The 27,075-nt window shown below is 43.3% G+C and overlaps 1 protein-coding gene across 3 annotated transcripts in view; it reads right to left on the bottom strand.

Moving 5' to 3' along the window:
• The window catches only part of raraa (retinoic acid receptor, alpha a), a 125,290-nt gene that overhangs the window by 73,117 nt on the left and 25,098 nt on the right, over positions 1-27,075 (bottom strand). Inside the window, exon 1 of one of the 3 annotated variants that reach the window (XM_072372952.1) lies at positions 15,600-15,693. The exons of the other annotated variants lie outside the window; for them this stretch is intronic. The gene's annotated coding sequence lies outside the window, so the exon portion shown is untranslated. Of the gene's footprint in view, positions 1-15,599; positions 15,694-27,075 lie in introns of those variants that run through there. 3 annotated transcript variants of the gene reach the window in all.

Genomic DNA, 27,075 nt, shown 5'->3' with positions numbered 1-27,075 from the left:
CTGCACTAGAATATTTCATAGCAGTTCAAGCAAGAGCTATTTTGTGGATTTCCACCACATCACCCCTGCTTTGGACAGTTACATGGGCTCGATTGGCTTAACGTGGGCCATACTGTCACGGGATGTTGCAAACCGGACCGTTTTTGAATGCACCGCAGACCACGTTGCTGTAAGACGTTTAGCAGTTGAAAAAGCATGTACGAGTGCCTGATGCAGAAGTGTCAAATTTCACAATATAGCCTCTTTTTTTTATGGGTTTAAGTTGTTTTAGATATGGAAAAATTTATTTCTTCTGGTGGTCGATTCTGAGTAGCTTCCAGCTTTAATTAGCTCACAAGAAAAGTTTCTAACTCTTCAAACTGAGTAGGTAAGACACTGACTGACTGAAGTATTTCATACAACCCCGCTTAAAAAAAAGAAAAAGAAAAGAAAACAGAAAACAACATTTGAACTATCTCTTTAATTACAAATCACAGTTATCGTTTGTCTGGTTTGTCAGTGAGCTCCATAGTTCAAGTAACTATCATTTCTTGGGGCAGAACACCATCCAGCACATTTGCATAATTTAATATGCTTCTTTGGATCATTCAACAGCCCTTTAAAATATAGAATTACCGTAGTACGCAACCAACGAGTCAAGCTGAAGTTTACATCCAATAATTGGAGTATAACTTTGAAGATATTGAATACGTTTTCGCATCTAACCAAATGTGAAATGTAGCAACCATCTCCCCGTCTGTTCCTTGGTGTTGAAAGGGACCAGAGATGTGATTTTTGCAAATTATGTCACAATGAAGTTGGCAGTTGACCTTTTTCCACATTTAAATGTCATTATTCCGTCATTTTATCCAATTTGGCATTTTGTGTGAGATTTTGTCAGAATGACTAAATTAACTGAGTTATGGCCAATCTATCATGAGGTCACAGTGAGCGTGATCCGACCATAAAACCGATCATTTCGTCCCCGTGCTGCAGTTAAAGCTTTCTGAAAAATCTGAGGTGATTCCCTCAAGCATACAAGAGCTATCGCATTCACAAAAAAGGACAGGTGGCTGAATAGAAATTCAGCCAAACACGATGATAAATAATAAATTAAATATAATGCATCCAGCTACAGCTCCCGCAGGCATTAAGGCATAACCGGTACAAGAGTCAAATGACACACGCGGTCTGCTGTCATTTACCACAACAATGTGAAAGAAAAAAAAAAGAAAAAGTTAACGCAGACAGTACAAATTGAGAGGCTTTTGCAAATATAGTGACACTGATCAGGGTTGCTCAAGTTCAGCAAGAGAAGAATTCTTAAGCTCTGGCCAAACCAGAGCTTAAGAATTTCATTTCAACAGCAAAAGCGCATGTGTTTGTGTAGGCCTTCGACCAAATACTTGATCAATTTTATATCATAACAATCACAAAATGCTCTGCTGCAAACTATTCGACCCAGTAATACGTCGACCTCACTGCTCCTTCCACCGATGGTCAGAATCCCAGCAAGACGATGCGCTGCGGCTGAGAGAACAAGAGGTGGGAGGTTCTTCCTCATGTCAGAGAGTGTGGCTCAAGTAGGCTAAAGGGTGCTAAGTGCACATCCATGGCAGCGAGAATCCTCGACCGTTTTGCCAAGGCCCCCTGCAGGGTGAATCCACTTGTCAGGGAGGCTGGCTGGGTGACATTTCTGCTCACCCAAGAAAGGTCAGCCTTTAATTATCTCAAATGCCAGCAAGCACCACACCTGCAAAAAAATAAAGCCTGGGATGAGCCGTGTGTATGTGTGTGTCAGAGTTAGAGGGTAGCCTGCTATCCTCGCACAAAAAGAGCACGACTGTGGCTGTCAGTGCAGAACTGGACCATCTGCCCACCAGCATGCATGCATACAGACCTACAAACACACAAAGATAAACCTTGACAGTGGCACACCTACACCCACACACCTGCACTCTTGAATTGTGTCAGCCAAAGTCAGTGAAACCTACAACTAAAGTTGCCCACCAACTATTAAATAAAGAGTACCTCAGGAAGACAATGAAATCCCTTGAACACCAGTGACCCCCAGGAGCATCGGTGTAAAAATAGGATGTTCCCACTATAATTAGACAGATTATAGACAGAACGGTAATGCTGGCCAGTGCTTGTGCTAAACATAGATAAGCTGCATGATGTGATACAAAGCTAGGGTTGGATTCTAAACATCAACATCAAAACTTGAAAAAAAAAAACATTTAGGGAAAGAAGTAGGGAGTAAATGTGAAAATAATGACTTTAGTAAGTTGAATTATCTCAAAACAACTGGTATATCTGTCCCACCGTGACATGCAGTGTTCCTCTCACTGTAGCTATTCAGCGTGGTCAATATTTGTAGGGGGCTGTGGTAACATGGCTCCCATACCCAGATAAACAGTCCTGTACGGTTAGCACTGCCTCACACACACACACACACACACATATATATAAGACAACAAATCTGACCAGAGAATCCCTCTCGTGCTCAAAGGGGGTCAGAGAGACAAAGGGCCATAGATCATCCATGTGGACGGCGTGCAGCGAGCTCCTTGTATCTGGGTTTTTTTTCCAGCATTTTTCTCCCGCTTGGAGAAAACATGAAGGGCCAGTCCCTATTGTTTACACAGCTGGCTCAGTGGAAAGGATTGCTTAATATGAAATATGAAGAGAGTGGAGAAAGTGAGAGGGCTGGGGAGAAAAGAGGGAACGGAGCCAATGAGAGGGGTGTGGTGGGCTATCAGAGAAAGGGAGTTAAAGGCTAAATGTGCTCCGGATTGGGAAGTCATTCAGATAAAGAGGGACAGGAGGTGGAAAAAAGAACAAGTGTGAGTGTGGCAATGTGGAATCAGAGGAGAAGAGACCATGAAGTCGGCTAAAAGAGGAGCAAAGAGTAAGGACAACACAGAGCAGAAAGCCTCGAGGTTTCAGCGGTGAGGGAGTCATGCCTCCTGTGGTCTGGGTCTGCAGCTCATGTTATTCTTTCCCAATAATCACACATTGCCTCTACTCATTCTGTCCTGTCTCACAACCATCTGGCACTTTCCTGGTAATCTCTTCTTGTAGCTCCATCAGCCACCTCTTACTTTTCTTTATTGCAAAACCTGAGGGTAAGACATGCCTTCAGTCTGTTATGTGAATCAGAAAATTGTACCGCAAGTTTGTTTCTTGCCGTTTCTCGCTTTTTGATATTTTACAAGTATCAAAAAGACTTATGTCCTCTTGGGAGAAAAAAGAAAGAGTCCATTGTGCCCATGGCATCAGTTTTCAGCAACAATCCCCAGGTGCTTCTAGGCCAGCAGGGAGTTATAATTAGTCCTGGGTCGCTCAATTAGCCGTGCCCACTAAACCTCTAAAGGGAGGGGCGCATTATCCTTATCTGGTTCCTGAACCATCTCAGCCGGTCTTCCCTGGTTGGTTCACGGCCCTGTCTTGGCACAGGGACCACAATCCACCTTCTATAGACAAGAAGAATACGAAAAAAAAAAGCTCTCCTGCTCCAAATAGGGAAACAGGTACTTGTCTCGTTAGGTCAGCCTTGGACTAAAGTTCACCAGAGAGGGCCTGATGGTTCCAGCTTTCCTTTTACCCTCAACAAGATAAAGTGTTTATAGAAGATAGATGCATCACTAAAAACAAGCAGATAAAAACATCTGAGGAGTACAAACTAAGATTTTTTCCTAAATACTAAGCAATGCTTCACAAGTTTCTAAATATAATGGAAACCACTGTACACCCTCAACTTGACACGGCGATTAAACATCAAAGTGTGTTCAGCCAGAGGCTTCTTCAGCAGAGATACAATTAAGAACAGTGCAGGCTATCCCTGCCCACAGCAGTAGCTCTATACAGTGACCACATGTGATGGCAAATCATTAGTAACTATTGCGTTTTGTTCATTTTATCTTATATACAGCTGTTCATGTATGGTTCAAACCAAACAACAAGCTCAAGTGCGGCATTAAAGGGAGAAGATTTCGAGTTGAAGAAATGCCCGTAATTATTGTAATTATTCTCAGTCATTTTCTAATGCAACTCATGTAGTCGACAATGATGGAGCTTTTGTTAACGACTGGAGAGTTTCTTTAGAATTTGGCCCTTACCAAAAACAGGAATGTTTATACAAGCATGGATATTTTGTGCATATAAAAAGAACCCTTTCATAACAACCTGTACTGTGAATGACATCAACGTCAGTCACGACCAAAATTAATTGGGTTCCATTTAGTATAAAAGTGCCGAGGACAAAGTGGAAGAGGTTCTTTGTAATATTTGCAAGGGTAGATGGTACACTTATTTACTGGCTGGAAACAACATAATACACTGCTTTGTATACAGACAGTGGGCTGAGTGTGTTCTGACCCAAGTACAAGCACATCCATTAGCATGAGTGGGTTAAACTCAGTCCACCTCAAACCCAATTTACGAAAAGAGGTCCTACACCAATGATGTCTCCATATTTCTGAGAATCATTCGTACAGTCCACGTGCCCACAGAACATCTACTGACTTAGGCTGTCATACCTCGTATGTATAAACATACAGTGCATGTCTGCACACACCTTGGCGTCGCTCAGTTCACAAGGGAACAGAACACAGTTGCCTCAAGAGGATGTTGCATTTTTCCTGCAGCAGACACACACATTCTGCAGCGCAAGTATTTTGGGTGTCTGCCTGTCCTTATGCTTGTGTCACCTTTGTGTACATATCCAGGATATCAGCATGACAATGTTATACAAAACACTTAAGCACATTTCAACACAGAAGATATAATGACACAAGAGCAAATGACGCACTAAAGTGTAGGGCCCCTTCCTGTTTATAGCAACACTTACCCGCCGGAGGATCAAACAGGAGCTCTTAAGACTGGGTGTGCCCTCTTAAAACAGGTCAGCCTGTGGCTTCTGCAATCAGCGCCGATGACAATACTAAGATTTTTATTCATACAAACAAATTATACTGGCACAATAAGTCTGATGGTGTGATTTCAAACTCAAGCAGAAATAAGTGTCCAATGTGAAAAAGGAACTACATCCTCTTTCTGTTTTAAGAACAACACAAGAATTCACATTGCGTCATTACTTATTTAACAAATATTATGCCAAAATGCAGAAGAGGTGTTTGAAAAACTAAGCAGGCCCCCCGCTGCTTCCATAGGAAGGAAGAGGGTAAGTAGCAGCAAATGCAGTTGATTAACTGATCAACAGCAGCCTTATAAAAGCAGAGGTTACCAGCATGCCCAGATGTGGACATCTCTGCAAGTTCATCGCGGACTCTACAGTTAGAATGTTAAATGTTAAAGCTCATGACAGCACGGTTAGAATAAGACTGAACGAGTACGGCTTGTTTTGGAAGGGCTGCAGGAGAAAAGCCTCTTTTCTCTAAAAAAGTACATGGCAGCACAGCGTGGGTTTGCAAAGCTGCATCTGAACAAACAACATGACCTCTTGAACAAAGTTATTTGGACAGACGAGACCGAAGCTGACACATCCAATCCCAATAACGGTGAGAGGGCTGATGAATTGAGCTTATTTTGCAGCGCAGGCGACCTGCATTTCACTTTTGGTTTTGTTGAATATACAAAGAAAAGGAAAAAAGGACCTTTGTTTTTAATACATCTCGAGAGATACAACCTTAGAATATAAATGAAAAGAGTTTTTCTCACATGACTAAGTAATAATTATGGCTACAGGAGCCTTTTTGTGCTACAAATATTCTATGCAGTACTATCCTATTCAGTGTAATACCCCTATGAAGGTGCTTGTGCAAGGGCCTGTGTGTCCTGCAGCCACGACTGTGGTAGTTTGAATATGTAGGTATGATGTGCAAAGTACATACAGCACGTGTGTTAGCGGGTTTGTGAAGCAAAAAGCCGGCTCCATTGACCCGTATAAATGTCACCATATTTCCAGAGGGCATGTTAGAGTCTCGTTTAAATAGGGCTAAATTCAATTACTTGAATGATTTACTGTTGTGTGTGTGTGTGTGTGTGTGTGTGTGTACGTACGTAAACATATTTAAAGGACTTTAACCGCTTTTCTTACCGACAGTGGTACAGTAATAAAAAGGGGCTGCAGTCCATGAAGGTGAAACAGTAATAAAACATTTCACAGCACAACAGAAAAAAAACAAAAAACTAAAATAGGCCAAGAACAGATACTTTCATAACGCACACAACCTTGCAGTTAGTCTTAGAGGCCACGCAAGTGAGATGTTAAGATGAAGTGGGACAAAAAAAAGAACGAATACAATACCCAAATGTGGGCAGTAGATGGAAGGGGTAAAGAACATGCTTCTGTTGTCCCTCATTAAGAGCTGTAACAATCCTAACTGAAGAACCTCACGCAACACAAGAGGGTGCACAGGGCTGGACTGAAACATTTGTGCAGACATGTCAATAAGCATGCCAGCACACACATGCTGCAGCATACACAAGTCTTACACAGCCGAAGCTGCAACTCACTGTGGCCACGGCCCCCATGAACTACCCCTGAGGAAACTGCACTCCTTGCTGCAAGTTATTCTTTCCCTTAAGAGAAAAAGCATATTTCTATAACTCACCACTGTTACGGCCAAGCAAGCAGGGCATCAGAAGCAGTATGTGGGTCAGAGTGAGATCACTTAGAGCACTGCCAGTATGCATTTGTGTGTATTCATGTGTGTTAATGCTTATATAAAACAGTGGGTGGGGTTATTTTGGGTCAAGCCAGACACAGATGAATACTACCAAGTTGAGGTCAATGGCTGTGACCTTTTTAGGACACACGCATTAGCTATCCAGCGCGCGTGTGTGTGTGTGTGTGTGGACGCGCATGTGATGGAGACCGCGCAGGCCAGAGGTCGTTCTAGAAATACCAAAGCTACAAGATTACCAACATAAATTCAGGCGAACGCGCACACAATAAATTGCACATGTAAATCCATCGACCATCTGGAAGCATGAGAAACTAAGCATAAATGTAAAAATAACAGCTGGATTCTGGTTAGCAGTATACATCCTGCCCAGGGCTAACGACAAGAGTGACCTTACGCTTTTCAGTCTGTGTGTGCGTCTTTAACCAAGCAAGCAAGACACAAAAAGATTTTGAGAGACATAAAATGAGAGGAAATCAAATCTGTTAGTAATCCATGTCCTCAGTTTTCTCTTCTTTTTTTTCTCCCAAGTACCATAAGCCAGTTTACACTTTCACCTCGCCACAATTCACTGGGATTTTTACTCCATTACATTTATTTGACAGCTCTATTTCCAAGTTACAATTATGCGATACCAGCGGTGGAATTGAAAAATCAGACAACAGATAATATCAGACTTCTGTAGCACGGTAAATTATTAAAGATTGAACTTGTAGTTTCAAAACCTTTCGGCTTCTGTCAAACAAAACGCAGGTGAACTCCCTCTCCCCAAACTTCTCACTGGTTTCACTGCTCTATAAACTGATATCTGCAGATAAAATACACAGAATCTGCAGCCAAGGAGCAAGACTTTGGAAGGAGGAGATTTACAATTTATAAGCCAAAGTCATATTGACCAATTATATCTGATCAAGCTTTGGCTGCATGCAAGCAAAAGGTCATGATCTAATGATGCAGAAGACACTGGCTGAAATGTAATCTGCCATCACAAGACGGCGAGAAGCCAAACAAGATTTAGCCTTTTTAAAAATGAATTTCAATCAAACATTGATTGCAGCATGGAACAAAACATCTTGCCTGAATACTGATGCATCTGTAAAGAAATAACTGGATGCTGTGATATATAACAAAATGTCAGCAGAGAGACTAAACCTGTAGTCTTACTTGAATACTTTGACTCCATTCTGCTGCTATCACGTACTTTTACTTAAGTAGGTTGTTCATGCAGGAGCTTTACTTGTAACGGAGTATTTCTGTATGGCCGTATTAGCGCTTTTACTTAAGGGGATCTCAATACTTCTCTCATTACCATTTCAGATATATACATGGACCCACACTCTCATGATACAAATATCAAGCATATTACTGCCTCTCCTCCCTTTCCCGCTCTTCAGGAGTCATAAAATCCCATTTAAAAATGCATGGGCTCCATAAGCTGCCAGGCCTATCTATTAACTGTGTTACAGTGTAGCTGGCTGCAGCCGACGATGGCAGCCAGGGAATGCTGCTTTCCATTAGGGAGGGAGAAAGAGGAGGTGATGGAGGAGGAAGGATGAGGAATGAGGGGAGAAACAGAATTTACCCATTTTTCTCATTCCCATGGCACTGCGATGTGAGGCTTGGGTGTTTTGGGCATGTGGATGAGTGGGAGGTAGCGACTTCAACCCAAAAGTCTGCGTAAGCATAAATCCAAAACCGTGCTGTTGATCATGTGTAGATATGCGTGTACACGTGTGGTTCAGACACCTGAGCCCGACACCGCGGCTGAGGCAAAAAGTCATTGATTCAAGTGCTTCTGGGAGATTTTTCCCAGTGTCCTTAGGCGGTCACCTGATGACTATTGATCGGTTAACTGATTGATTGACATCCAGTCGACAGTGAGCCGGCAACATCATTAGTCTTTATGTGAACACCACTGCCAGCCTTCCCTTATGCAAGTATTTGTGAAAAAATCAAGGAACACAACACAGGACTGAGCTCCGCATTAACAGCAAATGACGACCCACATCTGAATGATACTTACAAATTAAATTTAGAGTACGTCTTTGTAAATTTGAGCTAGTCTCAAGCAGTTTTAGCTCAATTTTCCCTCCAAAAGCTTTGTGCTAACTCACAGCAAGGTCATTTAACAAAATGGATCCTCACCAAAGAAAAGAATGCTAAATAAGTAAATATTCTGGAGACTATGAAAACAGAGAACCTTTTCTGAGTCTTGTCATTTAAATGCGCAACCCTACTCATCGAAGTGTCCTTGAGCATGATGCTAAACGTCAACCCACACTTGATAAGAGCATCTGTTTAATGACTTTGAATTAAAATGTAAATGAGGTTTAAATGGTTTAGGTGAAACTTGCCAGTGTGTGTGCATCTTTTGGTGGAATCTTTTTTTCACCTTCAAAAACCCCACCTGTATAACTCCGACACAGACGTTCAAAATTAATGAGCTCGCACCTAAAGCAGTGGTGACACAGACATAAACAGAGCTTCTGTCCTTTTAATGGGCCGTACAGACAACGCCGGTGGTATTTCAATTAACAGGCAACAGAATGACATGAAATAATGACATATATGACGTGACCTGCGAGAATGAGGCAGTAACCGCAGCACCTATCCCTTTAATGGACCATCTTGGTTGGGCGTAGACAATAGGAGTTAATAGGAAATGGGGAATTATGATATAGGCTCTGTCTCCAGGGGTGAGTGACACCTGGGAATAAAGCTGTTACATCTTAATGCACTGTTGCCACCGGAATGAATCGGCTCTGCATATTGGAGGTGGTAACCATCTGAAAGCTGCTAATAGCATCCCCTGTCAGTCTCACATTAACCTTGAGAGCAGCCAGGGGACTGCGTTAGCACCTCTGACCTTCTTTCACACTATCACACACACACACACGCAATCCCATCACGCTTGCATGTATGACTGATGGTTAACTCAGTGTGTATGCGCATGCACAAATGTCTATTCCTCTTCTCGTGTCTTATGAGCGCCATCAGTGGGATTAAATCAGTCCATCACCGGCCGTTGTAACACCATATAAGCTGTCAGGGCTGATGTGGAAACACCTAAATCTTCCTGTTGCCCCTGGTTAGGGTCCATGTAGACTGATAATAACACCTTCAAAGCTAATTTTGTGTACACAGATAGCTCACAAGTCACAATAGAACATCCATCTGCCCATTTTATTCAAAACACTGATTATCCAAATATACCAAGAAAGAGCAACATCCCACTACTCAAAGAAATTAAATAAAATCATCCCTTGGTGTACAATCTGGAAACACAAAGGGAGCAGCATAGCTTTAACGAAAGCTGTTTATCTTTTGTTTTAAGGATTTAGTGCCAGCAAATATTCTAAGTATATCCTTCCATTCATTTATTCGCTACAGCACAACACAAAAAACTGTTTTTAAAGCTGTAACCAAGTACTGGAATCTCAGGTACTGCTACAAGTGTGAGTCAAATGTAAATGTGAGGGCTTTTTTTTAGCATTTTTAGTCAACCCTCACTTATGGAGGGAGACGGAGCATTGGGAGGCAGATCTATAAGACACAGAATGAGCAGTAAAACAACGAAGCATTTTAGCATTAGCATTCTTCTGGATTACTGCCTGAGAACAATTAAAGCAGAAAAACTTGACCAAACTTGGAAAAGAAAAAGAAAGGAAGGTCAACACTAATTGTAATGCAATGAAATCAAGGCCAATGCATTCTGTGTCCATGAAGACTGCTGAACATCAGTAGAAGCATCCAGTGTAACATCTGCTGCTGGCAGCTAACCCAAATGAATATGCAAAAACCATTTAAGACGCATCTTGGACAGCTCGAGCTGAAATGAGACCGACCAAAAAACAGCAGATGTTTTGTTCAAACCAAAGAAGACTTAATTGTTTCAACCGGTGATAACCAGAAGGAATTTGATGCTGGCAAACTCAACCAACATGACTCCACGTTATTCTTTATTGAACAGCCAAGATTTTGATGCAAAGAGGCAGCCTGGCACTGTGAAAACAAGGGTCTGCTTGAAAAATGTTGTGTGCGCTTTGCCTGGAAAAGGGCACAGAAGATGAATGATGAATCGTGTTGTCATAAGATAACCCCCCCCCCCTCTTCAAAAACTGAATCTCTGCTAGATAATCTGTGATGAACAAGCTTTTTTTTCTTCTTCCTTTTAACCTAACCAGGCCTTTGCAGTTCTTTGTTAAACTGTGGTTAGATTACAACATGATTTAATAAACAGAGACCGTGGTATGAGTAAAAGTTAGACGTTAAGCTTTTTTAAAAAAATTGGTTGTGGTTAAAATGATTAATTCAACAGGATTAGTAGACAGTCATCATAAAAAAGGTTAGAGAATATAGTGTGTGCAATGGTCACGGCTGATGGATACTTCTTTTTTTTAAAAAACCTACCCAACATCCCTCTTTCCACATATTGTGACATTTTATTTGTACAAAAGTGCATTCTTTAAGACTTAAAGTTATACGTCTGCTTTATTCCTTCAACAATCCTTAGGGTCCAACCTAATTGTAAATCCATCTTCAGCTTTTCCATATGACTGTCTTCATCCAGACTGGGCTTGTGACAGTGCAAAAAGCCTTTAAAAGCTACCATTGGTGCTCATGTGGCCAGAAACGCTGTATGTACCTCTTCCCATCTCTGCATGCAGTCCACTTCTAGTGCTACTGTGCCACTGTGACTGCACTGGAGGAATATTTATAGAAAGCCGCTGACAATATCCCATCCCCAAACGGGTGTAATCGTATTATGCTGGAGGTGCTAAAAGCCTTAAGTTGGAAAGCACGTCACTGAGGCAAACAGGCTGAGACACTATTCCCTGTGAGCCTTGAGAGCAAGAAGCTTAGAGGGGGGAGATAAAGAGAGACATATATACAACCTCAGCATGTGAGGGAGAAAGATGGAGAGAAATATAAGAAGGTGGGGTTCAGGAGATGACAAGAAAGAATGAGATGCAAATTATGTTGCTGGCTGGGAGTATTAGGTGTGCTCTTGGAGGGTGTGGTGATAGCACAGGTTGGAGGCTCGATCGTTGTGACAGTGTTGGTATCGGCAGCTCTGAAGGCTCAAGCCGGCCTTGGCGATGATAGATGAAAGACTGAACTTTAATCAGAATGGCGCCTGGAGCATTTTCAGGGAGGTAAACAGGTTAATCAGTCAAGCCCTCCTTCCATCCTCCCTCTCTCATTCTCTCCTACTCTTTCCTCTGCACATGACCACTTCTGACACTGGCACGCCATTCGTCTATTTCCCATCAGCACCTCTCCCATCTCCTTTCCTCCCCCACCATACGCCCCTCATTCCCCTTCCTTACATCCACTGCAACCAGTCATGGGAGTCGAAACCCGCCCTTCCCCTGCAGCTCATACTATCAGCCATATCCCACAATCATATGAAGGGGAACTTCAAAGCGTTCTGTTACCCTGTTTAATATCTCAAAGCGTCATCCACCATAAAACTATGAGGTGGGAGGAAAGCATTCAGAAAACAGAGGCTATTCATAGGCTCTTGGTTAACTGCATTACTGCTCTTTCACTAGCCTGTATCATGGGAGGTAGACAGTCTGTGATCACTCTGTATTTGAAAAAAAAAAAAAAAAAACCTTAAACAAACATGCTTAAATCAAAATCCAGTGAGGCAAAGACTAGAGAGAAAATAGCAGGAGCGGCTGAACATTGTTCACAGTTTCTGCTGTCAAAAGGGTTTATTCATTTTAAAATGGCCTCGTCTTCCTGTCTCTCGGAAAGAAAACAAAAAAACAAAAAAATAGCTAGGCATACGAGCCTGCATAAAAAAAAAAAAAAAAACTTGCGCAACACGCTGAACGGTGCCAAAATTACTGCTGGACATTTTAAACACACTGCATCTGTAAAAAGGAAACCAGCAGCTGAGAATTCCCACAAGTTTACAATCTGAGCCACATCCAGTGTTTCCTTCGTCCTTCTCATACACACACAAAAAACCCCTCTCCCTCTGTCTCCTCCCAAAATGAAATTGAACAAACCGCTTTGGTAAGTCGAGTGTGAGCCTTACAAAGCTGTAACAGCTCCTGTGGAGGGAGGCCACATCTAATCTGAAACTTCCCATACCAGCTCCTCAACCGCACTGTTTTAAAACAGTTTACTGGGACTTGGGAGGCAAGTTTATATTGTGTTGTCTGGGATTCCAACCACAGACTCTGGTTAGAAATCAACAAGGGCCGCCTCTCGCCAAGATAAACTTCTCAGACAGTTTCTGGTTATTTACACGCTTAGTTGCAGATTGGGTTTGGAAGAAATGTTGCTCTTGTTCACATTTGTCCAGGATATTGCTAAAGGTTGCTTGTTGTGCAACATGAGGAAACACACTTAACAGGAGGCCTTCAAGGGGGACAAAGGAAGGAATGCTTATTTGGGGGACCGTGTACATGCTTTATGTTGGGAACTCTCCAAGTGTGATGGTGTTATTACCTCCGACCCGCCTACGCTTTTGTAACAAAGACTTCAAGAGGTTCACATTTAAGTGAGAATTCATCTTGCAGTTAGAACAATGTAAGCGAGCGCTTTAGAGGGGAGAAATGAAGTAATTAATGATAGATCACTGAATAACTCAAAGTGGCACCAAGAGAGGAGACGCATAACATCACCAGCATCGCCTTTGGGAATAATTACAGCAAGTAGAGAGCTGTGTGGGAGTTAAGCGAAAGGAAAAGTGAAGAGTGCCCAGAGATATTCGTTATGTTGTAGGGATAATGGAACCGGAGCTGGCCAACACTGTCCATACAGAGAGTGTAAGTTTTTGCTGATGAATGCGTGCATTACGGCTCATCTTTACAGAGCATATGTAAACACATCAAAGCTAAACTCCTGGCGGGAGGGGGGGGCAGGAGTCCCACGTGACTTTGCCACATCTCTTCCACTCTCAGGGGACTTCATAACATGTGAAATATGAAATACCACACAGAGCGCTGCGGTCTTCCATTACCAGTGAATTAGCGTTGCCCACCCCCATACCACTCCACTAACTGCTTGTTTTTTTCCCCACCAAGGCCACTCTGTACTTCCCTGCATTGAGTACGCATGGGTTTTGCTCTTTTTTTTTTTTCCTCTGCTTGTGTGTGTGCCTCTCTCTTAAGGGAGTGGTGGTCAAAGGAAGCTGGAGATTTAGTACGGACACAGATTTGCTCATGCACAACCTATAAAACCTCAGTTTCCCGAGCCACATACAAGCACCCATACGGGCGGAAAACTAAGTTGCTTTTATGTTGACATACTTGGTGCAGAGCACTTAGACAGCAGAGAGTCGAATAACAATAATGATTTCTTATTCCATTTTTATGTTTATGAAGTTGCTCCTGCCTGAGAGCACTGAAGCCATTACTCTTATTTATCCAAAGCATACTGCTGGAACAAGGAATTATTCATTACAAACTAACTTTATGGTAAAGCAAATTGTGATTTGCAGCGCTATGAAACACTGAGGAAAAATAGAAAACCATAAACAATTTGCAGATCAGACAAGGTGCTGGGTGAAGACATAAGTTTGCCAAACCCTGTAAAGCGTCTGGCTATCTCAGATGGCTAATGGTGCTTGGCAGAAGTCTGAGAGAGGAGCAGTCAGCGGAGCCTGATTTAGAGGGATGGATATTAAAAAAAATAAATGTCCCTGCAAGTCTAAATGCATTTTCTCCGTACAACACAGGAGCAGCACAGATAACTTAGCCCATCTGCAATACATTAGCACACAAAAGAAACCACCTACGGGCATAGCCAAGACAGGAGAGGGGAAGCAAATGAGGGTGTCATTGATGGCGAATAACAGTAAATAGCAAACTAAGTGGTGGTATGAGTGCCTGAGAAAAACTCGCGAATGAGAAGAGTGAAAGAGGGAAAAAAAGAAGAGGAGGGACAAATCGACTTTGGCAAAGAGGCAGAGCAAGGGGTAAGCATGAAGAAGACAAAGGGGAAAGAGGGCATGAACAATGATGGTGAGATGAGGGACAGCTTGAGAGAGAGAAAGTGAAGCAGATAAGGAATAAAAAGAGGGGAGGAAAGAGAGGACATCACTGAGAGAGGGAGAGAGAGAGAGAGAGAGGGAGAAGACGCACCTTGTCAAAAAGATTGAGAGTGCAGAGAACAAAATGAACATTCAGGGAGAATCCGAGAGAGAAGTGTAGAATGAATGAAGATGGAGAGTGAGAGAAGATATGTGGATGCCTTATTTTCCTCCATCTCAATTTGCACAAAACTTTCATTACCACCAATTTGGGCTGGGTGCCGTAGGCTGGACCATTAGGCGAGCCCAGCATCAATCAGCCTAATCTCCCTCCCAGGCCGTTAAATTACAGCGCCCAGTTGCTTATTAAAATTTGTCGCCCGTCTCCCAACAACGGGCACTGCTGGAGATTATATGGGGGCCCCCAGACAAATCTGTTCCAGAGAAGAGGAGGAGGAAGAAGGAGGGAGAAAGGAAGGAAGTGAAGTGATGGCAGGAGGCGGGAAAAAAGAAAAAAAGAAGAGAAATGCACTTGCTGTGACAGAGCGGATCAGAGTGAGGGACAATCATCTGGTTTGATTTATACACTCCTGTAGATCTCTTGTGCACACTCACACTCATACATCCCAATACATCCCATACACACACACACACACACACATATATGCCCACATCCTCCAAAATGAACGCGGCTTTCCATTCCTGTCAGCACTCGAACACACACAGACACGCACACACACAACAAACGCAGTGATACAAGAACGCAGGATTTGCAACTCCTCCCACTGAACACTCAATCAAACCAGCGGCCGGATAAGACACATGATGAATGGTGTAATTGAAGGCGGCGGAGGGGTAATGCCACATCGCCCTGGGTTTGGGACTTAGATGGGGTGGGTTATTGGAGAGTAAGTGATTAGCCTGTAGGATTTATTGTTATTGCACATCTTATTAAAAAATACTAAGCCTGTCTGGCTCACCTACTGTATCACACCTCCAGCTCCAGAGGAGAGCTCTTCACATCAGGACGGATGAGCAGACAGCAGGGCTGCACCTTTATGGATCCATGTGGGGAAGCTTTGAAGTCTGCACAAAAATGTGGCTGAGCTCAACTTGAAGGCTGTGGGGTGGAAAACAGGATGTCAAAAATGCTCTAAGTATCCACGGAAACGACTCACACGTTGAATCGAACCCGGAGTCCTGGGTGTGAAGGACGTGTGGCGCTCCTCGTTGCGAACTTTAAGCATCAAAAGAAATCCAGACGAGTATACAAAGCAACGGAGCGAGTGCTCACCTGTATGTTAGCAGATAAAAGAGAAATTTTAAGTAATTCTGCTTCAGGATGTTTTGCACTCAACAGATCTTCTGCACTCTTCTTCCACTATTCAAAGACTAGCAAAGAACCTTTTAAGGGACCAGATAGTTTGAGGAACCTCTTGCTCCTTGACAATAAACTTTGGCCGTTTGAGAGAGCATGTGCACTTCATCTTACTAAGCAAGCCATCTGATAACCCTGATTCGCCATGTTTTCCTTTACTGTTTATGTGGTCCATTTCCTGTGCTGTGAATCTTCTACTGCTACACAATTTGACTCAGATTCTTGGGGATTCTCACTTTAAAACACAAGAGTACTCATTTAAGAGTCAACCGAGTCTAAACCTTCCTTGTCAGCTATGCTTAGGTATGCTTATAAAGAGTTTGGTAAAGTTGTAGCTTGTAGGTAAAGTGTTTCTCACAGAACCAGATAATAAGTGGAGCTGTTTGATCGCTTTAAAATCAAAGTGTAGCCATAGTTTGTTCAAAATGTTGCAAGACTTTTTTTTCTTGGCCGTTGAATAAATAATAATAATAAAAAAGTCATCTAATCATCTAAGGGTCTGAAGCCTCACTGAATGAAGCAGTAAGAGTGTAAAAACTGCTATACAGGCACAACAAATGGACAGTGTAGTAATGTTCTCAGCACCTGTTCGTCTAAAGGAAAAGAATAACAATAATTCATACTGTATATCCAAACATGCTCAGGAATTGCACACAACTCCCATTCACTTCTGAAATAAGCGTGATGCTTGAGGAAAAACATCTAGTTTCTAAACATCTCTTTTGCAGGTAAGCACTCAGGAGAACACCGAGGTAAAGTTGTCTGCACCTACATACTACTTGTTAAAATTAATGATGAATCCTGAAAATCCTGTCCACACAATGGTTGTAATGGTCTTAATTCACCTTTAGGAAAGCAGCTAAATTAAGCCACAATAAATGGGATTTACACACAGTTAAGTTGAGCTACAGTTACAGCTCGACCAGGACACTCATCTGGACCACAGTCCACAATTTTACAATCATGACAGCCCTATATACAAAATGGCTTTAAACCTCCACGTCGTTCCACACAAGGAATCTCAGTGTTTCTATTATTGGCCCATTCAAACACACACACCATTTCTGTGAGCCATGGCTGCCCCAACACAGCTCCTTTAAATGGTTAAAATAAGAGAAACGCAGGCCTTTAACTAATCCCGGGACATTAATCAAAAAACTGTTTTCATCACACACCCACAGCAGCTCAAATGACAACATACGCACGCTGTCCTCATAAATATCACGATCAGCACAGATATACAATGCAGCGAAATCCCACACAAATCCTAGAATCCAGTCGCCACAGAGACGCAAACTGCATGCGCTGCACACACCCAGCAACCAAACCGGTGAAAGTACAGCAACAGCAAACAATGTGGCTGTCCACTGTCAGCACATACTGACACTGTAGCCATCACAGGGAAAACCACACGTGTACTGAGCCAACTGCGGTCTCGGACAAAGCCCATTCACCTGCTATAAAAACAAGAGAAGAAAAGCAGCTGCTTTGTCTGAAAGTTCAATTAGCATTTTATCTCAAGTGTTCAAAGATGCATGGGCTGGCAGAGGCAAGGACGCTTCAAAAAAATGGTTCTGAATTTTTTGATGTCATGTTGTTGGCTTTGTTTTGATGTATAAACCTCAGCGTATGACATTTACCACTGTCGCAGAGTGTGTACGTGATGCATAAAATGAGTTCAGTTCAAGATGTACCGAGTGTGTGTGTGTCTACCTCACTGGGTGTTGCTGTTCAGACTGATTGAGAGGTGTGCTGTTCGGACAACTGGGCTTCCGGCTGGTGTACTACCCGCATTGATTGTCCGAACAGACCCTTCTGCGGGTGCACAGGCAGAAAAAAAATCGAGATCAGCGAGGAGGAGAGTGGAAATAAATGACATAAAAACAACAGCAGAGATAAAGAAAGGCAAGAAAGGGGGGAGCGGAAAAAAAAATAGAGGAAAAAAGAACATTAGCTTAAATGAAAGTTTATTAGCTGTATCAGTCAGTGTAGTCGGATGGGGTTGGGAATTTCGCCCAAGGCCCTTCAACCTTCCTCTCCATCTTTTTCTACCCTTCACCCCTCCTTCTGTTTATGTGTGTGTGTTTCAATAAGGAGGGGTTTGGAGGGGGAGGCGGGCATGACGGGAAAACATTAGGTTGCTGGCGACTAGCCTGCACACCAGCCAGTAATTGGCTTGGGTAATGGTCATGTCCAGACAAATAGCGCAGGCCCTAACTGTGTTAAGAGCAGACGACTGCTCGGCCTGTGTTCACAGCACAAGGGGCTGCAGTGCTCCAACATAGAAGGGCTACAGCGTGTGTACTGTACAAGACCAATACATTTTTACCAAGACACAACATTTTTTTTTTTTTGTTGGGTCCCCCCTCCCTTCCCCCAACAGCTCATTCAGATGTGTTCTGCATGGACTGATTTTGCAATTCATGGCTGGCTTGCATCAAGTGTGGGAGACAGTGCCGTGAATAGGCAGCCAAAATTCTTGTGCACTCAAAAGGAGAAACAAACGTAACCTCAAAACCAGATATGCGAGGAAAGAATGACAGACAGAACGATAGCGAGGAAGAAAGAGCAAGACGATAAGATCCATTTTTCATCATTCCCTCCCTCTGCTCTGCATCGCTTCTGTCCGACGGCAAGCTGAGCCTCTAATGTCCATTGTGTCTGAATGGGCTGCAAATGCACACCAGTCTATTGGTGTGTGTGTGTGTGTGTGTGTGTGTGCATGCATGTGGTTGTCAGTGTGTCTCTTGAGGTTATTTTTGTTAAAATGAGACATAAATGCACCTACAGTAGCTACACAAGCTAAATAACATCAGTGCAGTATATGGATAAAGATGAGTGTGTGTGTGTGTGTGTGTGTGTGTGTGTATGTGTTATAGCAGCCCCTCAGCCATCCAGCTATCATCTCCTGCCAGACAGGCCCCACCAAGCCATCCCAGCTGGATAATGAGATCCATTATGATTTACGTGCCAAGAGGACAGCCAGACTGAACAAAGACATGTACACACACACACACACACACACATTTTGGTGTAGATGTCAGTGTGTGTGTGTGAATGTGGGCTCTATATCTTGCACTGTATGTGCTGATGTGTGCTGCCAATGTTTCATATTTCAGTTTCTGTGTGTGTGTGTGTGTGTTAGTTGTTAGTTGCCTGTGGGGCATCCTGCAGTGGATCCTCTTTCAGACTGAAACTCGAGAGCTCAGAACATCTCTTTCTCGCCATCCTTCTTTCTCACTCACTCACACTTTCCTTCCTCCTCTCCATCTCACCTGACAAAGTAAACTTATAATACTGAGATATGGAGCTCCGAGCACAGCACACACAAACGCACACGCACAGTTTCAGGGGCTCGCGGGCAGAAAGCAAAAAGATTAGAGCAGTAGCATTAGAAAAAGAAGAGACCAAACATCCACACCCTGGTTGATCAGTACCTCTGCGGCACACTGTAGTTAGCCAGAAATTACACAAACATTTAGAAAAACGGATTTAGCTTTTTTCTTTAGTAATGGGTGTTCAGCTAAAAGGAGGACAAGATCAGGCAGGATAGCCCCTCTGGACAGAAAAGCAGCAGCAAATGCCAGGTAAAAATTTTATAACCACTGACATTTAGCACACAAGGATTCTCACAATAATGAACATTCAAGACAGACTCAATCTTTCCTTGCTTCAAGGTTGGCATTTGTGATAGAGGTTTGGACCATATTAGTACAATCTGGCAAATGTTTTGGGTACAGCACTCAGAGAAAAAACTCTTTTTTTCAAATGTACAAAAACTCAAGTTCTCTTTTGTCCAACTAGAAACTGTCCAAATGCAGTCTCTAATAGCTGTTGTTGGTATGTATCTTAAGCATGCACTTTCAAAACGGCAATGAAGAAAGCTAAATATATGCAATGCAACTTGAAAATAAACAAATATATGTAAAAATACATACAAAAATGCAATACACATTCAAATTATTCCAAAGATATCTAATCGTCACCATTATCTTTTCTCTAAAAGCCGTCTCGCTCTCCCACTCAAACCAAAGGCACAGAAAACGATGGCGAGATTCTCTGTTGTTCCCGCTTTATGAAGCATTCGAGTGACGGCGGCTCAATTACAGGCCTCAATGCCAAGATCCAGACTGGGGAGAGATGACCAGATGAAGAGAGATTAAAAGATGAATGAGGGAACTGGGCAGCAGGAGGCAAATGAGCAGGACAGAGCAGGATAAAAAAAAGAAAAAAAAAGGGCTGGATGGACAGTACACAGATACACAGGAAATTGGAAATGACAAGAAAGAATAAACCAAAAGGAGAGATGAGTAAAAACTCTGATAGAAGATGAGTGCTGCGGCTGTGGTGGTCCAAGAGCAGTTCCCCCAAAATAACAACAAGCATAAACCCAACTACCACAACTACAACTACCATCATGTCTTAATGTTCACAGCCTTTGTTTACACATGCACACGCATACACAAATGCACACATAATCCTCAGTGGTATGTACTGTATTTCCATCATCAAATGGGATTAGAGTTACTGTCCGCGAGCCAACATTCACTCGGCTGCAATAACCCCTGTGAGAAGGCACACACACACACACACACACACACACACACACACACCTGAGAGGGATCTGACGTGCCGTGTTGAATTAAAAGGTCAAACGAATTAGACGGACATCAAAGTGAACGAGATCAGATGAAAAGTGCCGCAACTCGGAGGCCAGAGGGTTATTTCTCAGAAAATGAGGAGCATCATACATAATTATCTATTTCCATTACTTTCTCACATTTTTTTTTTTTCTTTTGTTGAAAACGTCATTTCGGTTCATAACAGCCTCATTTCGACAGTGTTTGCTGTAATTCCTATAAAGGAGACGGACTTCTCTTACAGTAAATACTCACAAATGGGGCTTTTTGGCTGTTGACATCCCTGGGCTCCAGTTCTTGACGTAAAAAGAGAAAGTTTGGGATCTACTAACCAGGGCCAGCTTACGTAGTTTAATGCATTCCAGATGGTATCGTGATGGCTGTTTCTACTCAGTGTCACAGTGAAATGCTGTAACCAAGCACATTGAATGCCACTTGATGGGGTTTTATCCAACCCGTGTGTGTGTGTGTGAACCTCCTAAAAGATATCATCACCACTCTCTATACATTTCCAGACAAATTTTTGAGGTTGCAATAAAATTCCCAAGAGTGCAGACAAAGTGTTCATGTTCTCCATGGTTAGCCACTCTTAACAATTCTGACTTTTCAGCTGCTACGCACGTAGCTCATTGGGAGTTGAACCCCCCCCCACCCTGTTGTGGCGTGTCCCACGCTCCAACGGGCTCGACAATCAGCACCAGTGTCAAAATTTAAAACACATGCTGTAACCAAAATAATTCCCTCTAATTGGGGACTAACAAAACAACACTGTGCCTCAGATCTTGCTCTGACAAGAGCGAAATGTCAATATTTCTCCAGCAAACGTAACTCGTGTGAGCTCTCCCTCCTTGCATCTCGATCCTACTTAACAAAACAGCTCTTCGCTCATAGTGGTGCCAACCCTAATCACTTCCCTCAGCACCAGGTGGTTCTCATCCACTGAGGCCCATGCTCCTCCACTCGGCAGGACGCTTCGCCAGAGGAAATTGGCTCGTCTACGCGCATTTATTGCTCATAAGGTCCATGGAACCGAATAGTCGTGTGGCAGAGCCTCCACTGCAGCCGCTGGACTTTGTTCAGACCTGGTCCGCTCTGAGGAAACAGCTGCCGCAGCGCACTCTGCGTCGTCCAAAGAAACAATTAGAAACACCCTTTTCCTATTACTTCCCACCATTAACCGCCTTTGTGTGGAATTAGCGGCAGCCTATGGAACAAGTGGATTCTAATTCATGCCTTCTTTTCAGGAGCTGCAGCTGCTGCAGTGGTTTTACTCTCCTAATGAAGAGGATGAAAGAGAAGTGTTAATCAAGCTGAGCATCTCCTCCGTGGTAATAAGGAGCAGAAAGAAAAAAAAAAAAAGTTGATCCCTTGTGGTGTTTGTGTGTATGGGAGAAAACGCAACTTTCTTTGTATTTGTTGTGCAAAGTTTGCTGGTTGGAATTTATTTAAAAAAAATTAGAATAACAGATAAGTCTACTTAATTGGTTATTCTTGGCTAAAAGTACTTTTTTTCATTGAGGATTCTTTTAGTATCTTGATGCGGACTTTGCTTACATGAACTTTTATGCACTGGGCTGCTGCCGCTAGAAATAACATGTAAAGATTACCATACATTCACTGCTCGTCTGTCATACATGTACATAGTGTAACACGGAGTCTCTGCACCGGTCTGTGCCCACACTAAAGACACGGCACATTCACATGAAGAAATTCCTATATTTCCATAGGCCAATAGGAATAGATGCTCCAGTAGAGATCAATTGTCCCCAGCCGGCAGCCCTGCCACCCCTCCCAGACTCTCTTGTCTTAAGCCACAGTGCCAACCAGTTTGATTGGATTCAAGTGTCAAAAGGGATAGGACAATAGAGTCATCTCTCGAATGATGGCCCATTAAAATGGCCTAAGCTGTGGCCTCCCTCCTAAACTAACTAATCACCAACCAGATTAATCATCTCACAGACTAGAACATAATTTAGTGGGCTGAGGTTTCATAGTCCTCTCCCAGTTTTGTGTGTGCACGGGCATCCAGGAGTGTCTGTAATGTGTGATCAGCGTGTGTGAATGCCGCTTGTGTGCTGTACCAGAGGGAGCTGGTCCAGCGCCCCAGGCCAGCGCCCCATTAAGGGGGAAGAATCAGAGGAGCAGTGCATATGTGTGAGTTAGGAGGGGTGGGGTCCTCCTTTAGACAACAGGAGTGGCTGCCCATGTTCTGCTTGCAGTCAGCAGACTGGCAGACAGAGGGACGAGGACCAGGATGTATCCCATCTGGCCCCTAATTCACCTGATATCCTTTGGGTGTCATAGGTGGCCACAAGCCAGAAAGTGGAGACTCCTCCTCTACCCTCCCATACGTCTTTCTTCTCTCTGACATCACTTCATCTTTGGACAGAATTCTTTAGAATTTCGCTCCAATTCTTCCTCGCCTGTCCTAATCTGTCATTCATTATAGTTTTCAGCCCATCATCACAAAGCTGCCAATTACAATGGTGGTGGGAGTTATATAAAGGACAGAGGAGAGTTCAAACGTAGGACTCTTGTATCCAAGTGGTTTCCTCCAAATCCTGTCCTTCCCACTTTCCATTTCCACTGAAATAAGGTTGCAGTATTCAGCTTCTATACTTTCTCTCCAGGTTGGATCCTCCTTAGTCTTTGCCATTTTTGTTTCCCCTCCTTCTCTGTTACACCTCCCCCTTGGTCTGTGTGTTAATATCTCAATCCTACCATCCTCCCCCCCCCCCTCTTATCCAAATAGTCCATCCACAACTTGTCTATCATGGAGCGCTTACATCAGGCTCTGACTTCAAACCTCTGCTGGCAATTTATAGACAGGAGCCTGGACGATGTGCGTTAGGGAGCCCTGACATATGGGAAGACATTATGGATTGCACTATAAATAGCTGCTGTGCGTCCTGTAAAAGCTTTTCATTACATAGAGACATTGTTCGGTCAATACACGACCCTGCCAAATCTAATTACGACATGGACCAGGACTAAAATAAATATATATGCATTTTTAAGATAAGTGGGGAAGTACAAGCGGCAATTTTGACCAAAGAGGTTTCAAGAGGAGTCTTAGCAAAATAAATGTTCAATTCTAAGTACAGCGAACGACAGCTGACAGACTGGGGTGAAGAGGATAGACAAAAACTGAGGAGGAGCTGTTGCTGAGAAAAATACTTGATCTAGATAAGGTACATACACGAATGCAGAGGAATACTATCCTCCTCCTGGTGCCTTGACGTTAGACTCACATATATAGTAGATGCACGAATTTTGTTGACACTGGGGTCCAGCTGAAGCTCTATGGTTGCTGTCGGTCTGAGCCATGCACACAGCAGACCTTTATATGAGGTGCAACTGTAGGTGGAGCGAGGAGAAAAAGTGGAAAGAAATGGGGAGTGAAAGGAGGAGAGAGAGAATAGGAGTTCTGGGTGTAATTTCTCTCTCTGTCAGCTCTCTGCCTCCCCCATCCTCCCTCCCTCTACCATCACCCCCTGAGATGTGGATGCTTCGCAGGGACAATTACCGACTGACACTTCATCATGGGCCCTGTGACAGCCGCTGACGGCCCTCGTCCAAACAAATGATGCTGAGGTCGAGGTTGCGGGCCTGCCTCCGAGTCTGCCTAACCCTGCTGCACGGCCCTGCACTGCATTAGTAAGCCACACACACACGGAAAAAAAGCCACATTAAAAGAGATTCTCCTAAACCAACCACTTCCTTCCCTTAAGAAAAACACATTTATCAGCAGTGGGGGATGGTGGGGTTAGGAGGTGTGCGTTGGGGGGGGGGTAGGTGGGGGCGCTACAGTACTGTCAAACCCCATCCCCCTAGGGTAAAGAGGGAGCTCTTCATCTTTGTGAGGCAACTGGGACTCACACTTAAACGTATAAGCAACACAAAAATAATCCCTAACCTGCCACACACACATCTAATCAGATAATGGGGTTAAACAGCAACTTTAAGAGGCCAGAGAGGCAAAAGAAATTGAGCGATCAGCACAGTGACATCAGCATGTATCAGTGTAAGTCTTTGTGTGGAACAGGTAACACAACAAGTTGAGAACTATCAACTCTCTCCCTTTGGTTGAAAGAAAAGAACACAGAGAACCTGCTGATAGTGGTCCCTTAGCTGTGTGTCTGAACCTGCAGATTAGCAAACGCTGCCTGCGATCTGGTCCCGAGGAGGCAGGAGAACAACAACAACTGGGACCGACATCAAATACTTGACTAACACTTGGCAAAAGGCTTGCCGGTGTCTGAAAACACTCACCAGTGTGAGGAGGGAGAACCTGAGACAAAGACAGCATACACAATGAAACATTTATCAAAAGGAAGAGTACAGCATCTACTGCACAGACTGTTAATGCAGGTGGCACTGCTGCTGCAGTATCCGGATATACCACTGCTAGCTGGGTTGTGAACACCCCACAACAAGCTGCTCTCTCTTGCCACTATACTTTTAGTTACCCTGTGCATTTCGGTTTATTTTTAAATACTTGTCTTTCATACTCTTTGTACTTTCCCCGTTGCTGGCAGCTCTTGATAAATGCGCTTGGGATCTCTTGCGAAATTCAAACAGGCATTGTTTGAAATAGCTCCCCGTTTCCTAAGGGTTTTCTAAAAAAAGAAAAAAAATAACTTGGCACATTTGTCACAGTCCTCTTAAACCTTTCTTTTTTTCCCCATCATTCTCTGAAGAGAATGCGAATATGAAATGAAAACTGTCAACCTTTATTGCAAGTTATTGACTTCCTTATATGTTCATAAATGTGCTTAAACACAAGCGTCACGAAATGTCCATGTCTGAAATGTCCATGTCTGAAATGTCCATGTCTGAATTGTCCATGTCTGAAATGTCCATGTCTGAAATGCAGACCCCTGCAAAAGCTACTGTCAAAGACAAGCAAAAGAAGAGCTGGCAGGGAAAGGGAGGGGTGGAAATGAAGGACAGAGGGGGGAAAAATACAGACTGAGAGCCATATGTCATGTTAGAAAGGCCCCTGAGAATGCTTTCAATCTTTCCGTCAATATTCGGCGTGCAGGCCTGTATATACCGTCATTAAAAAAGGGGATGCTTCACTCTTTATTTATCATGAGGACACATGGCTGACAGCATCCTGTAAACAAGTCATATATTTATATATGTGCGTGCGTACGGTTACTGCGGCTATCAAAACACGCACTCCCGAGTCTCCCTCTGTTCTTTATCTATCAAAATGGATTGTGGTTGTTTAATAATGAGGGTAACACGTGATGGAGGAGGCTGGAGTGTTTTCTGATTACGGCTGTTAGGGCTCATCACAGCACACAGGGGAAAAAGTGCTTTTATCATACTGACACGAGGTTAGAAAGCTTGCTTCAGGTGAGCACGAACAAATATGTTTTCCGTGCTTAATCACCATCCAGATAAATATTCAAGCAGATAATGAATCATTCACACGATGTGACCTTGCAAATGACGTTTCAACAGACTGGCTTTTCTCCTAAATTCTTCAACTAGTTAATACACTTTTGCACAGATCTGACAGTCTGACAAATCTTGTTTAACTCTCAAAAGCAGACAAAATGACTAAAAGAAGTCGCCAACAGATGTTTTTTCCAAAGTGAAAAGGAGCATAACATCTGCAGTATTCTGTTTTCCGTGTCTACTCATTAACTACTCAGTGTAAACAGCAAGGGTCACTCTATCATCTCACAGAAAACCTAAAGCTAAACAACTGTCGGCTACCAGCAGGATCCGTCAGTCCCAAAACAGCAATGAAACTCCAAACTTGTTACAGGGAATTATATAGAAGCGGGTTTCTGTGCACAGACAAGTACTGGCAGGTGAGAGTGCCTGCATGTACATGTGGATCCAGGCTGACTGACCCACAGAGAAAGACAAATGGCTATAGCAGGGGGCTGAGCTTGACATTTAGGTTTCATGTGGTAATGGACGATGACCCGCTGAGGTCAGGCCTGCCAGCAAGGCAGCGGAGATTCCTGTGCAAGGCCCCATCCCTGTAACTAGACACTAGCAAAACAGTTGTGGACACACACAGACAAACACACACAAGTGTACATATATAGGTATAAAATCACTCATTCACTCAGTAGATAGGAGGACATCCCAGAGGCAGGACCACATAGGTGGGGTGCCTTTATAAAGAGGAGACAGATGTGTTTGGTATGTGGCTTTAGGAGCAGCGTGAGCTGGAAAAACTGCAGAGCAGCTATGTGTGCATACCTTACTGTTGCGTCTAATTTCTGTTCTCTTTATTGGCATTGAGGTTCATTGGCTATTCCACCATACTGACAACTGTTTCTCTTGTACTAGTAACAATGAGCAGTGGCTGCAGCCGATGGTAAGAGAGCGGCCTTTGTGCTCACCCATTACTTAGCAACAGGAGGCTACTTTATACACTATTTGTGACAGCTTTGTGGTAATAATGGAGCC

This window comes from Leuresthes tenuis, unplaced genomic scaffold (assembly GCF_036924035.1).
Source record: "Leuresthes tenuis unplaced genomic scaffold, fLeuTen1.0.hap1 SCAF_20, whole genome shotgun sequence".
NCBI lineage: Eukaryota > Metazoa > Chordata > Actinopteri > Atheriniformes > Atherinopsidae > Leuresthes > Leuresthes tenuis.
Note: the sequence above shows the minus strand (reverse complement) of the source record. Positions and strands in the feature narration are given on the sequence as shown.